Genomic DNA, 15547 nt, shown 5'->3' with positions numbered 1-15547 from the left:
AAATAAGTGTAGTAAATGTGAGTATTGTTTCCTGAAACTTTTGTGTCACTTTCACGTGTGCTGTATAAAATGTGTATTTCATATTGTGCTTCACCATCAACAAAGTTTTCAAGATCCTGTCCTGGAGAATGTGCGTGATGGATCTTGTACTGATGCGCTCTCATTTATTCGTTCAGTGAAGGATTGCCAATGCCTGTTACACCAGGCACTATCCTGAGTACTGGAGACACAAAGCCCAGGGAGTTTACATTCTAGTGGAGGAACAGAAGTAAACAAATAAGATCATTTCAGGTGTGATAACTTCTGAGAAGAAAAATAAAAGGAAGATAAAAGGATAGGAAATGAATGAGGGACTAATTTAGATAAGAGAAACAGGAAAGGCTTCTCCCAGGAGGTGTCATCTGGTCAGGAACCTGAATAAAGTAAGGGAGGAAGCCAAAGGAAGATGAAGAGAGTGCTGGCTGCAAGACAGAACGAACAGCTGGTTCAGAGGCTCTAAGGCAGAGAGCAGAAGCAGCCCAATCCGCTGGACTGTGGAGTGCTAGGGAAAGAGAGGGAGAGGGGCCAGATCACGTGGGACCTTCCTGGCCACAGGAAGAGCTTTAGATTTTATCCCAGGTATGATGGGAAGGAATTTGATGAAGGAAAGACCCAATGTGACCCCATGGGCTGTGTGAACTGTAAAGTGAAGGGGAGCAAGGTGGAAGGTGGAGACACTTGGAAACCTCTGGAGGAGAAAATGATGGCTTGGACAGGGGTAGTCGTGAGATGAGGAGAAGTGGTCAGATTTAAGATATATGATTTTGAAGGAAGCGCTATCAGACCTGAGGGATGGATGGTTCATTCCTATTAGCATTGTGTATCACAGTAAAGTATTGCAAACAACCTAAATGCCCCTCCGAAGGGAAATGGGTACATGAACAGTGGTATATTCATACAGTGGAACAAATGAACGGCATTTGTTGATGTAGAGAGATCTTAATGTTGAATGAAAAAGCTAACTGCAAATGTTCCGTAAGGTATATCCTTTATGCACATTTTAAAAACAAAACATACCTAAGTTGTGAAAATATAATGGACGAGCATAATGGGATAGAGTAACACTCTGAGGAAGGAAAGAAGGAGGAAAGGGGAGAGTGAAGCCTTCGACTCTATCATGAATGCTTTCTTTAAAAAGAAATGGTATGCAGCAAACACTATGGCAAAGTGTTCAGTGTGTTAAATGTGAGGGGTGAGTACATGAGTGTCTTTTATACTTTTACTTTCTTTGGGGGCTTTTTTTGGTATCTGAAACATTTTATAATAAAAAAAATTTAATTTTGAAACATTTATCCTGTCAATCAAGAGATATATTTGTAGTGTTAAATATGCAGTCCCTTTTCAGGGTCCCATAAATGGGAATGCAAGTTCCTCTTGCAATTTTAGGTGCCTCATAAAGGTTTTAAGTCACTAAGTTAGTCATATACTGGTACCTATGTTCATTTTGAATGAAAGACTCAAAATGGCTAAGAGTGGAAATTCGGTGTGCAGAGCATGATGAGGGCCCACCCCACAGCAGCAGGTAAGAGAATGACATTTCCTAAGCACACACTTGACATTTGCAGACACTGTCTGCTGTGAGGGCTGTAAATACAGTCAATACTGACTACCACCTAGAATGACTGTAGGTGGAATTTTATTTTATTTTTTCTTCTTCTCACCAAAGCCCCCCAGCACATAGTTGTATATTCGAGTTGTGAGTGCCTCTGGTTGTGTTATGTGGGATGCCACCTCAGCATGGCCTGATGAGCAGAGCCATGTCCACGCCCAGGATCCGAACTGGCGAAACCCTGGACCTCTGATGCAGAGTGCGCGAACTTAACCATTTAGCCACGGGGCCGGCCCCAGTAGATGGAATTTTAAATCTGTAACACACTCCCAAATACCAGTCTCCTGTTAAAGAGCTTTGACTTTTCTGGGCTATTATGAACTTTAAGGACTGTTGAGTGTTGTCCTGTAGCTTTTATTCACTTTGCACAAAGAATTCCACTTCCTATTGTTAAGTTGGAAACTTGACCCTGAGGTTCTGAACACTCAGCACTTGTGTAAGAAGGTGAGCCGAAGTCAAATTGAATCCAAGATGATTGCTTTTAGGACAAAGAAGGCTACAGCTATTAAGATGTATCATTTTTAGATGCAATTTCAAAATAAAGCTAATGTCCCAAGGGAGGTGCTGCTCTGAGTGCCACACACCTTTCCTCCTCTCTGGCGGCGGAACCTGAACCACAGCGGCTCTGCAGAGTCGAGACCTTCGATACACCATCCACAGCCCGAGACAAAGGACTGGAAAGAGTTTTCAGTGTTTGTGGATACAGACAGGTGCAGTCTGTCAGGTCACAAATATCTATTTTCAGTCACCCCCTAATTATAGATTTACCTCCCCAGTGCCTGCTTTCAGGATGCACAAAGGCAAGAAACCTAAAAGGCCTAAAGTTACCCTTCCACTGCCAGAAGCCACTCCGTGGGACGGCCCAGCCCATTCCCACTGTGGTTTAGTTTAGTCCACAAATCCTACCGCTCCAGACTGTACTGGTATGTTTGCTTTTGATCCTATGTCCACACTGTTTTAAGTAGGTCAGTTTGCTGACATCTGATACCTGGTTAGAGAAAGGAATATGGAAACATGAATGCAAACGTGGCCATTTTTAGAGAGAGGAAATATATGTTTTTTCCTGGCTAAGCTTTGTTCATTGTGAAATATTTAACCTCTAGTGTTGAAGCATTATTAAACACAGGATGAGATAAAGTCAAGTTTTAATTACTGAACATTATGGAAACTGAATTATAACTATAACCTAACTCTGCCTACATTTTACCATCCACATCTCCCCTCTAACCTGTTCTCCCTTCCATAACTTTTTTTTTTAATTTGCACCTGGCAAAATTTTTTGTATGAGGATGCAGATATCTCTTCGAGATAGTGATTTTGTTTCCTTTGGATATATACCCAGAAGTGGGATTGCTGGATCATATGGTAATTCTATTTTCAATTTTTTTAAGGAAGCTTCATACTGTTTTCCATAACTGGTGCACCAATTTATATTCCCACCAACAGTGCACAAGGGTTCCCTTTTCTCCACATCCTCACCAACACTTGTTATCACTTGTCTTTTTTTTTTTTTTTTGCTGGGAAAGATTTGCCCTACACTAACATCTGTTGCTAGTCTTCCTCTTTTTTTTTCTTTCCTTCCCAAAGACCCAGCACATAGTTGTATTTTCTCGTTGTAAGTCCATCTGGTTCTTCTATGTGAGCCGCTGCCACAGCATGGCTACTGACAGGCAAGTGGTGTGGTTCCAGGCTGAGGAACCAAACCCAGGCTGCTGAAGTGGAGCGCACCAAACTTTAACCACTAGGCCTGCAGGGTTGGCTCATCTCTTGTCTTTTTGATGACAGCCATGTCATGATAACTTTAAAAAACACAATGAAAGTAGGAAAAATGACTAGAAAGATATATGGCAAAATGTTAGAAAGATTTCTTCTGGGATGGGGGAGCTATGGGTGACTTTTCTTTTTGTTTCTTTTCACTTTTCTGTTCTTTCCAAATTATCTAGAATGAGCACAAATGATTTTGAGAATCACAGGAAGAAAATTCAAGAGTGGCTTCCTGTCCTCGAAATAACAAAAACAACGCAAAGGAAGAGAGGCTGAGCAGTTAGGGTGACTTGGAGAGGAAGAGAGAGTAGGGGGAGCAGTGGGTGGGAGGGCAGCGGGTGAGGGTGCAAAGGGGAAAGAGGGGTCAAGGGAAGCGAGGCCTGTTGTTGGGGGCAGCCAGCTCTGAAGTGCTTCCCAGTCATCCTGGGGGCTCACCTGAGCAGCAGCTCTCCCAGATGCTCTGATGCTCTGATGCTCCGATGCTCCGATGCTCCAATGCTCCAATGCTCTCAGGCAGGCAGCAGAGAAGTCTTGCTGAGCAGCGTCTGGCTCAAAGGCATCTGGCAAGATTTTTGTTTGTTTTCACTCGAGAGCTTTTTGTTTGTCTTTAGTTTGATCATCTTCCCTTCTAGAAATAACTAGGGTGTACCAGAAGAGGTATGAAAAATCTCTGTTCATTGCATAGGCAAGTTATTCTGAACTGTCCTAGTTGTGAATTTTCCAGGTCACTCATTTCTTCTTTAGATCTGTTCCTTTAAACAGCTCTTTGGAAAGAGAATTGTTGCGGAGACAGAAAGTTTCCCTGTTAGCGAGAAGGAAACTTAGAGATTGTCTGTAGATTGGTTAATTTCTCGAGCAGACAAAATTCAAGATGTTGGTGGGGGCTCCAGGGAAGAGTCGGCTCTGCACACTGACTGATAGAATTGAGAACCAGCCCACCAGCGGTCCTCAAAAAGTCACACATAGGGGCCAGCTCCGTGGTGCAGCGATTAAGTTCACACTCTCCATTTTGGTGGCCCAGGGTTTGCCAGTTCAGATCCTGGGTGCAGACCTAGCATCACTTGTCAAGCCATGCTGTGGCAGGCATCCCACATACAAAGTAGAGGAAGATGGGCACGGATGTTAGCTCAGGGCCAGTCTTCCTCAGCAAAAAGAGGAGGATTAGTGGTAGATGTTAGCTCAGGGCTAATCTTCCTCAAAAGAAAAAAAGTACACACAGAATTACCATAGAATCCATCAATTCCATTGCTCAAATGGCAGAATTTCAGCTTTTTCTCTTTGTCTTGTCTTTCTGGGAGTCCCCAAAAGTAAGCCTGTGAATACTAATGGCTCATCCTAATCTAATTATTTTTAAAAGCAACTTTCTCCAGTCTTCAAATATAAAGCATAGAGACGGCTGTGGGCTGATAGTTTCTCTACCAGTCACTTTGGAATTTCCTGTATCCTAACCCGCAGAATTCATTAAACAAAAGGAGCACTGACAGAAACCAGAAGAAAGCTTATTCCTCTACTTTCCCTTTCCTTAGGCTTTCAGAAAAGCACTTGGTACCACACCAAGGACACCTGCAGTGGGTTGACTGGTGGCCCCATCAAAATACATGTCCTTGTCCTAATACCCAAACTCTGTAAATTTACCTTATTTGGAAAAAAGGTCTTTGCAGATTTAATTAAGTTAAGGATCTTGAGATGAGACCATCCTGGATTACCCAAGCAGGCCCTAAACCCAATGATAAGCGTCCTTATAAGACACACAGGAGGAGAAGTCAGACACGGAGGAAAAGGTCATGTGAAGATGGAGGCAGAGATTGGAGTGAGCAGCCACAAGCCAAGGAATGAAGACAGCTATCAGAAAGGCTGGAAGAAGCAAGGAAGAGAATGTCTCCTTGAGCTTCTGGAAGGAGAACAGTCCTGCCGATACCTTGATTTCAGACTTCTGATCTCCAGGAATGCGAGAAAATGAATTTCGTAGTAGAAATGCCACCCAGTTTGTGGCGATTTTTTATGGCAGCCACAGAAAACTAATGCAACACCGTTGGCTTCCAGTCTCTAATCTGAAAAAGGAGTCCAAACAGAAGCAGCTGGACCATCCTAGAGATGGGATTGCCATCAAACTCTGGTGAGAAGCTAGACTAGATCTTTCAGACTCTTACCATGAAAGACAGTAACTAGAATAGCTAGACTGTATCAATTTCCGGCTGGCATTCATGACTTACGGAGCCAGTGCTATGGGCTGGATGTCTGTGTCCCCCCCAGATTCATACGTTGATGTCTAATCCCCAATGTGATGGTATCTGGAGGTGGGGCTTTTGCAGGTAATTAGGTCATGAGGGTGGAGCCTTATAAGAAGAGGCTTGCTTCCTCTCTGCTGTCCGTTATGTGAGGGTACAAGGTAAAGACAGGCACCTGCGAACCAGGGAGCAGACCCTCAGCAGATACCAGATCTGCTGGCACCTTCGTCGTGGACTTCGCAGCCTCCACAACTGTGTGAAATAAATGTTTGTTGTTTAAGCCACTCAGTCTATGGTATATTGTAATAGTAGCCTAACTGGCCAGTTTTTACAGTTTCTAATTTTTCCAAGTTTTGGATAATTCTTAATACTTTCCTAAGCCACTCAACTTTCTTACTCCCATTTGGTCTCTTCTGCTTTCTCATAACATTGGCTCACAGCAAGCTTTGGTCTGCTGTGGACTCAGACCGTCGTTTTGCCTTCAATCTTATCCTTGACCAGCATTATCTCTTGGTACTAATGAGAGAGTAACTAAACCAAGAGAAAGAAAGTGATTGGCTTAAGTTCATCGTACGTATGTGTATACAGGGCCTCTAAGATATTATGGATCAGTGGCCTCCGTGTCAGGCGGCCCCCATGTCAGGCGTCCACTCTGCGGTGGCTGGGAGCAGAGAAGCCTTTTCACCTGGTATCAAACCTGCTGCTTAAGCAGCTGGGGTTGGGTATTCAGATGCTGTCAGGACAGTGTAATGGCAGAGAGTGGGCTCTGCCTGAGTTCACATAGTACCTCTGCCACACCCACCACATGTTTTATGACCTTGGGCAGATTAATCTCTCTTTGCTCAGTTTTATTATCTTATCTATAAAATGGAGATAAAAATCCAAGCCTGCCTCGTAGGGTTGGCGTGAGGGTTCAATGAGTACATGTCTGGCATACGGCAAGTGCTCAATACATTTCCACTATTATTGATTAGGGCTTAATCTGCCATTTAATTTTTTGTTTTGTTTTTTTCTCTTGGCTTTTTATTTCTGTCTTTTATTTTTTTCTGCCTTCCTGTAGGTTAATTGAACATTTTTTTGATTCCATTTTGATTTATTTATAATACTTTTTAGTGTATCTCTTTGTGTATCTTTTTTTTTTTTTTTTTGGCGTGAGGAAGATTAGCCCTAAGCTAACATCTGTGCTAATCTTCCTCCACTTTGTATGTGGCTCGGCACCACAGCACGGTTGACGAGTGGTGTAGGTCCACACCTGGGATCTGAACCTGTGAACCTGGACCATCAAAGCGGAGCATGCTGAACTTAACTACTACACCACGGGGCTGGCCCCCTCTTTGTCCATCTTTACTAGTGTTTGCTTTAGGTATCACATTACCATACTTAACTTAAATCACAATCTACTGGTGTTTTCATTTCACAAGTTCAAGCTATTATTATTGAGCTTAATAAGCACAGAACTTTTCCTATTCTACAGTTCCAAAGATGTCCTAAGCTAAGCTGATTCAAATACAACTTTTCTAACTGTAAATTCATATTCCTGTTCCTGAAAGAAAAAAAAGGCTCTTAAAACCATATCCAGTTACTGTACCTAGAGATGCTATCATGAGGCAATATTAAAGGTGCTTCTCAGCCTTAGAGTTCACAACCTCCTGGCAATATCCATCCCATCTCTAGTTCTGCTACAATCCCGCCTCGCCTTTTTACAACCTATGGAATAAATGGTACCTTTAACCACCATCAACATTGTTGATACAGCATTCAAATATTGACTATAATATTTACATACATATTAAAGTATATGAAAGTATTTAAGGATATTATTGTGTGTAAGTATCTATGAAATAAATGAGAGAATTAAAAAAATTTTTAATTAAACTATTTAAGTATATTACTATATAAGTACCTATTAAATAAGCGAGGAAATTTAACAAACAAAATTTCTAAGAATTGAAGTAATTGTGGGGATGAGCTCAGCTTGCTATGAGCCTTGCCCCCAAGAAAACCAGATCCCCTGTTTTCCGGCCTTATGTTACTATATGTTAGTGTGGCGCTGGGCACATGGTGGATATCCACAGACAGAGCAAGTACACTAATGTGAGGTCTCTCTCATTGTTAGCACCCTAGTAATTATATAATTCCAACTGGAGACCAATGTTGTACTTTTAATTCTAACTTCTATTTGATTATTGGAGTCATGGGTTTTAGTTTTAGTTTTTCAGTTTTCAAAATATATCTCCAAATTTATGTAGCATTATGAATGTAGTTCATTGGCTTGTTTTTGAGGACACCAATGAGATTTTCTTTCTTTTAACCGAAGCACTCTAAATCTCTTTCTTAATCCTGCCATATTATACTCCTCTCCCACTGGTTGTGTTCTTGCTCTCTCTGACCTCCTAAATCTCTCTTCTATCCAGTTTTATGCTCACCCCTCCCTCTAATCCCACCCAAACAATAGTAATTTAGGCCCTCATCATTTTATTCCAGATAGATGGAACAGCTTCCTGTTTCCCCAGCATCCAGCTTCCTTGCCCCATTCCTGTACACACTTCATCCTGCTGCCAGAGTGATTTTTCTAAAATGCAAATTTTATTATATCAATCCTTTGCTCAAAACCCTATTGCCTTCAGGATACAACCCAAACTCAGTAGGCCTGTCCAATTCTAGCCCAAGACGCTCCTGTGGTCTCCAGGTGGCCATGAAATCGTCCCTGTAGCACCTCTCAGTACCTCTTTTCTGCCACACTGCCTGGTGGTCCTGTTCAGCAAAGCACCTGCTATTACTCACGCCACCTCATCGTCATCTCAGTCACTAATGTGGAGGCTTGGTGACACTGGTAGTTGCAGATGCTGGTCTTGTTGAGACACAAAAAGTCTTCCCCCCATTTTTACAATTCTTTCATTAAATCTGAATGAGAGTACCCCTTTCTGAGTTACAACCCAGGAGAGACAAGTTTCACCAGGCCTGCTTGGTGACCATTTGAGTGGAATCATCCCACTCTAAAACATCTCTTTGGGCCAAACATCTGTAAGTGTTCCAGGAGATACCTAACTTAGCCTGAGTATCCTAGTACAGTCATTTCCTTTCACACTGGGTGACACTCACGAAGGGACAGAGACACCAGTTCTTCCTAGGCTGGATCTCTGTACACCTGGGCCAGAGTGACAATTCTGGACCTTTTCTTCTCATTTCTACCTAATGGCCCATGAAGTGGGTACATGTTTGTGGGTATAGAGATTATGTGCCATCATAGTGAAAATTATTTTTTAAATTTTTGATTTTTTAAAATTGCAATCTTTAAACACTGTGATAGCAAAGAGGAGCTGTGAATTATGATGATTTTATGGGCTATTAATAATTCAATCACGTTTCTAACAGTAATTTCTTCTCCTCTCTGGAAATCTGGGAGAGGATGGGGTGGGAACGTGGTTCCCCCTCTCACTCCCACCACCTTTAACCTCACCTCATGAGTCCTCATGGAATAAAGATTTCTGGTGGGCTAGGTTTGTGTGTGTGTGTGGTGGTTGTTTTATTGCATTAAAATATACATGAACAGTATCATTTTAACCATTTTTAACTGTACAATACAGTGGCATTAACTACATTCACAGTGTTGTTCAACTATGACCACTGTCCATTTCCAGAACTTTTTCATCATCCCAACAGAAACTCTGTACCCATTAAAAATAATTACCCACTCCCATCTCTTACACAGGCCCTGGTAACTTCTATTCTGTTTTTTGTCCGTGTGAATTTGCCTTTTCTAGGTACTTCACATAAGTAGAATCATACAATATTTGTCCTTTTCTGTCTGGCTTATTTAACTTAACATAATGCTTTCAAGGTTCATCCATGTTGTAGCATGAACCAGAATTTCATTCCTTTTAACACTGAATAAACTACAACTCACTCAATATGAGATAGATCATTTGAATTGCCCTGTAACTATTAATGAAATTGAATGTGTAATTTTAAACTCCCCACAAAAGACATATCCAAGCCCATGTGGTTTCACTGGAGATTCCAGCAAACATTTAAAGAATTAAGACAAGCTTAATTCATTAAGTTTAATTAAGACAGTTTGGGAGAAAATATTTGCAAACCACATATCTGAGAAAGGACTGGTGTCTAAAATATATAAAGAACTTTCAAAACAGTAAAAAAGTAAACAATGCAGACATTTCACAGATATATATACACACATATATATGCACATTCAAACAGATAGTAAATAAGCACATGAGAAGGTGTTTGATATCCTTAGCTATTAGGGAAATTCCAATCAAAACCACAATGACATTATTCCTCTAATCTATCAAAGTGGTTAAAATAAAAATAGTAATACAATTCAATGATGGTGAGGATGGAAAGAAACTGGATCACTCATATATTGCTAGTGGGAATATAAAATGACACAGCCACTCTGGGAAACAATTTGACAGTTTCTTAAGAAACAAAACGTGCAAATATCATATGGCCCAGCACTAGCACTCCTGGGCATTTATTCTAGAGAACTGAAGACGTAGGTTCATACAAAAACCTGTACATGAATTTTCATAGGAACTTTATTCATAATAGTGAAAAACTGGAAAAAATCCAGATGTCCTTCAATGGCTGAATGGTTAAACAAATTATGGTATATCTGTACTTTGGAATACTACTCAGCAATAAAAAGGAACAAACTACTGATACATGCAACAACCTGGATAAATTATGAGAATTATGCTGTGTGAAAAAAGCCAGTCCCAAAAGGTTACATGCTGTGTGATTCCATTTATATAACATTCTTGAAATGACAAAATTATAGGAATGGAGAACAGATTAGTGGATGCCAGGGGTTAAGAGGAGATGAGGGTAGAAGGGAAGTTGGTGTGGCTATAAAAAGGCAACATGAGGAATCCTTGTGAAGACGGAAATGTTCTGTATCTTGACTGTATCACTGTATCCTGGTTGTCATATTGTACTATAATTTTGCAAGAAGTTACCATTGGGGGAAATTGGGTAAAGGGTACATGGGGTCTCTATTATTTTTTATAACTGCATGTGAATCTACAATTATCTCAAAAGTCAAAAGTTTAACTAAAAAAGTAAAGCTGTGTTAAGCATAAATAATATTGAACAGTTATCTATAAAGTAAAGGTCTAAAGTAAAGATATTGTTCCTAAAGCAAGCCAATTAATGTTTTTTTTTGCAAAGACATAAAGACAACTTAAATCAAATATCATAAGAAAGAAAAGCGATTGTGAGGTTCTGCTCCAATAATGGTGTAGAAGGTCCTATAGGACCAACACTCTTGGACAAAATATAAAAATTGGTTGCCTGAAGACACTAGAGAGTGGCCAAAAGCAAGGAGGAACTGCAGAGTTGGGAGAAGGGAATAGCTCTGTGTGAGTTTCCTATTTTTATGACTTTTCACCTCAGAGCGGTCCTTAGTTGGCACCACACAAGTTGGCTAAAACTCCAATAGAAACCTACAGTTGTACTGCCTTGAAGAACAGAGTTGGAAGTAGCCACAGGAACTGGAAACCAAGGGGAAATCTCAGAAAGAAGAGAGTCATAGAGGGGCAGCCTCAAATTCTGCACATAAGTTCTGCCCAAATCTTTGCCTGATTCCTAAGCTACATACGTGGAGGGACAGGTCCAAGAAGTTCATCCGTGGCTAAAAGTACTAAACAGAGATTTCAGCTGCTGCCAACTGCAGCGGAGTATGAGTTTGGAGTTTGAAGCAGGCCTAGTTAACTTCTTACTAAAACAAACAATCAAGACCTTTTGGAAGAAATAAAACAGAATCCAGAGTCTCTAAAATGATTATAATGTCTTGAATAAAATCCAAAATCATTAGACATAGGGGAAAAAAAAGAAAACATGACTCATAGGCAACCAATGCAGACTGACCTCAAGATTCCCCAGATGTTGAAGTTAGCAAACAAAGATTGTAAAACAGCTATTAGAATGATGCTCGAGGACATAAGGGAAAATACGTTGTAATTAAAAAACAAGACACACCAGCAGAAAAATCAAAAGTATAAAAAAAGAACCAAATGGAAATTCTAGAGCTGAAAAATGAAATAACCTAAATGAAACATCTAATGGATGGGCTTAACAGAAGATTGGAGATGATATAAAAGAATAAACAAACATGAAGATAGGTGATTAGAAATTATCCAATCTGAAGAACAAAGGAAACAAGTCTGAGGAGAAAAAAGGAAACGAATAGAGTAGGGACTTAGTGACCTATGGGAAAATATAAAAAATTCTAGTGCAAGTAATTGGAGTCCTAGAAGGAAAGCAGAAAGAGAATGGAGCAGAAAAAATATTTGAACGAACAGGTTAAAATTTCCTGAATTTATAGATTCAAGAAGCTCAGCAAATCCCAAGTAGGATAAATACAAAGAAAACCACATCTGTGATATCCTTAGTAAGGTTTCTGAAAACCAAAGATGAAGAGAAAAATCTTAAAAGCAATTAAAAAAATAATACATTACATATAAGAGAATACAATACAAATGACCACTTACTTCTCATCAAAAGTATTTGTTATTTAAGGATTCTAAAGTCTACATTTTAGTGTAATTCAATTTTAGCATACTACCAGCCAGAAAAGAAAGTAGGACACATGACCATGATACCAGGCCCTTAACAGAATTATTGGGAATTTTTTCTTCAGTCCTATCCTTCAAAATAGATCAAAGAACCAGTTACTCCACAGTTGACTGACTAAAACCTAGTTACTTAAGAAAATAAAATTGTGCCTTCATTATATAAATAAATATTAGCACGAAGTTGTCATACCAACCCTTAAAAAGCCAGGGTAGAAAGGACTGGTAGCAGAGAGTTCAGAAAAAGGATAGCTGATTAAACTGGATTATCATCCTGACAGCCCCTTCTTCTAATCTCTAGTCAATACTGTCTCCCTAGGGGTTTATTTTCTTTATATTCTTTGGATAACAGAAGTGTTACTTTTCAGGTGATATTGACCTGATCCAGGACTAGAGTCAGATGACTTAAAAGAAAATTTTACACCTCTCCTCAGGATCAAGATCAATGTAGAAAAAGAGAAAGGTAACAACGGATATTTCTGAAATTGAAGTTTCATCACAGACATTCAAACAAATGAACTTACAGAGGTATTTTAAAGCTACTTTCACAATGGTTGGAAGTAGAAAGCAAAAATCAAATAAAAAACATAAATCAGAAGTGGAATTGAACTGATTCTCACAAAATTTAACAACCTGTAAGGATAAAAACATCTCAGGGAACCAAAGATAGAACCTCTTAGAATGGCTGTATTCTCAACAAGCTTTTACATTAAAGTTATAACACCTGAGTCTAACAATGGCACTGGACTGAAGGTCTCAAGCCTTTGAATTCTCTAATCTCTGTTTCCGGTCCTGACTTCTCTTCCTATCTCTAGACAGTCATTCACCACTGTCTCCTGGCCAGAGCAAGTATGTAACTGAACAGTATATTCCTAACTTCAGTTATCCCAGCCCTGTTGTCTCAGGTTTTACCGTAACTGTATAACCCTTGTACTATAGTTCTTATTCGTTTTCTTTACATTTACTCACATTTTTTACTTGTATAAAACTTGAAATCATAGCTACCATTGGAAAAGCAATATAATTAACCATCAATAAAATGATAGATGATGGATAAAATCTAAAACATGATTATTAAATTCTATTTACATGATGTTGTCTTCCAAAGTCTGAGACCTGTTCCCTCTTGGATAAAACAAAAAGTGTCTGACGTTAATGTTATTTAACATTTTCATATCAAGGTCTCTCCTTGATATAAGAAGAAAGATTTTTAAAGAATTAAAAGAGAACTATTGATAATTCTTGATAATGGCAGAGTAGCCAGTACTAGAATAATTCTCCCATAGATAATTATAAACTCTGGACAAAATGTGACGAGTAAGCATTCGAAGACACAGGAAAGAGGCCAAAAGCAGCCAGAAACTGGAGGAGACTTTAAGCCTTGAAAGAAGGGAGCTACACTCACTGGATGAGATCCATGTTTATTTACACAGATGTTCGTATGCCCACGCAGCACGGGGCAGCTAGAGCTCAAGCAGAAATCTGCAGTCTTATTGGCTTGAGGTGTCAGAGCTAAAAAGCTAACAGAGGCACTAAGATTGAACACTAAAAATATTTAATTGAAGAAGTAGGATGGAAAGGAGAAACAGAAGAACAAGAAATAGTTGAAACAGATAGAAAACAAACAGCAAAATAGTAGAATTGAATTCAACATACCAATAATTACATCAAATGTAAATAAACCTAACACACCAATTAAAAGGCTGGGATTGTCAGACAGAATCAAAAAACGAAGACCTAACTATGTGCTGTCTACAAGAGACCCACTTTAGGAGTGGCTATTTTAATATGAAACAAATTAGACTTCAAAACAGAATGTATTATCAGAGATAAAGAGGAATGCTCTATAATAATAAAGAGATTATTTCACCAGGAAGACATAGCAATTCTAAATATATATGAACCTAATAGCAGAACGTCAAAAAACATTCAGAAACATCTGACAAACCTAAAGGGAGAAATAGAGAAATTCACAATGATAGTTGGAGATTTTAACACCCCATCTCAAAAACTGATAGAATTAGACCAAAAAAAAAAAAAAAAGACAAAACAAAAACCAGGATATGAAAACCTTGAAAAACATCATTAAGCAAGTTTACCCAATTATTTGACTGATATTTATAAAACATTTCATCCAGCAACTGTAGAGTGGCAAAATACACATTCTTTTGAAGTACAAATGGAGCATTCATCAAGATACACTTTATTATAGGTCATGAAATAGTCACAATAAATTTCAAAAAAGATTGCAATTGTACGTAGCATGTTCCCTGACCACAAGAAAATTAAATTAGAAATCAACATTAGGACATCTAGAAAAGCCTCAAATATTTGGAAATTAAACAGCACACGTCTAAATAATCCATGAGTCGAAGAAGAAATCACAAGGGAAAAAAATATTGTGAACTGGATGACGATGAAAGTACAATATTAGAACAGGCAAAACGAAACTATGGCAATAGAAATCAAAACAGCGATTGTCTGTGGAATGTGCGGATTAATTGAAAGATGGCACGAGGGATGACATGTTCTGAAATTAGCAAAGGTGTGACTTTATCAGACTGTTTTTGAGAAACGGATAATCAGAACCCATGGGCAGTGGTGCCGTTATATCCTTTAACTCCCAATATCATATCTCCAGCCAAGACTTTTCCTCTGAACTGCAAACTCATGTATTAAACCAGCTACTTGATGTTATTTTTAATATAATATATCAGTAATGGATCTCCTGATTCTCTCCCCAAAATCCATTCATCTCCAAATCTTCCCACCTCAGTAAACGGCATCATCATCTACCCAAGCCCAAAACCCAAGTGTTATTCTTGATTCCTCTGTCCCTTATTTCTCACACCAAATACTGTTGACTCTGCTTCCACAAGTGTATCACCAACCCATCCACTTCTCTCCATCTCCACCGCATCATTCTATCTAAATTACCATCAGCTCTCTGGGTGATCCAGTGACTTCCTAAATTATGTCTACATAGGAGCCAGAGCAGTTTTTTGAAAAAGTAACTTGGATTATTCTCCTCTTTAAAAAGTCCTTCATTAGCTTTCCACTGCTCCAGGTCCTGCATGCTCCAGCCCCTGCCTACCGCCTCCATCTCATCCTACACCAAAGGCGCCCTGGCTCAATGTGATCTCGCCACAGGAACCTCAGACTCGTAACCACCTCGAGGCTGTTGCCTGTGCTATTCTGTCTGTGTGAAGAGATCTTTGTACTCTGGTTCCTTCTCAGCCTTCAAATCTCTCTGAATTTAAACGTCACCTCCCCTAGGCCCTATGTTACTTTCAGAGAAGCCTCTCCTAAAC

The sequence above is a fragment of the Equus caballus genome, chromosome 18, assembly GCF_041296265.1.
Source record: "Equus caballus isolate H_3958 breed thoroughbred chromosome 18, TB-T2T, whole genome shotgun sequence".
Taxonomy (NCBI): Eukaryota; Metazoa; Chordata; class Mammalia; order Perissodactyla; family Equidae; genus Equus; species Equus caballus.
The sequence above is the reverse complement of the archived record's forward strand: the minus strand, read 5'-3'. Positions refer to the sequence as shown.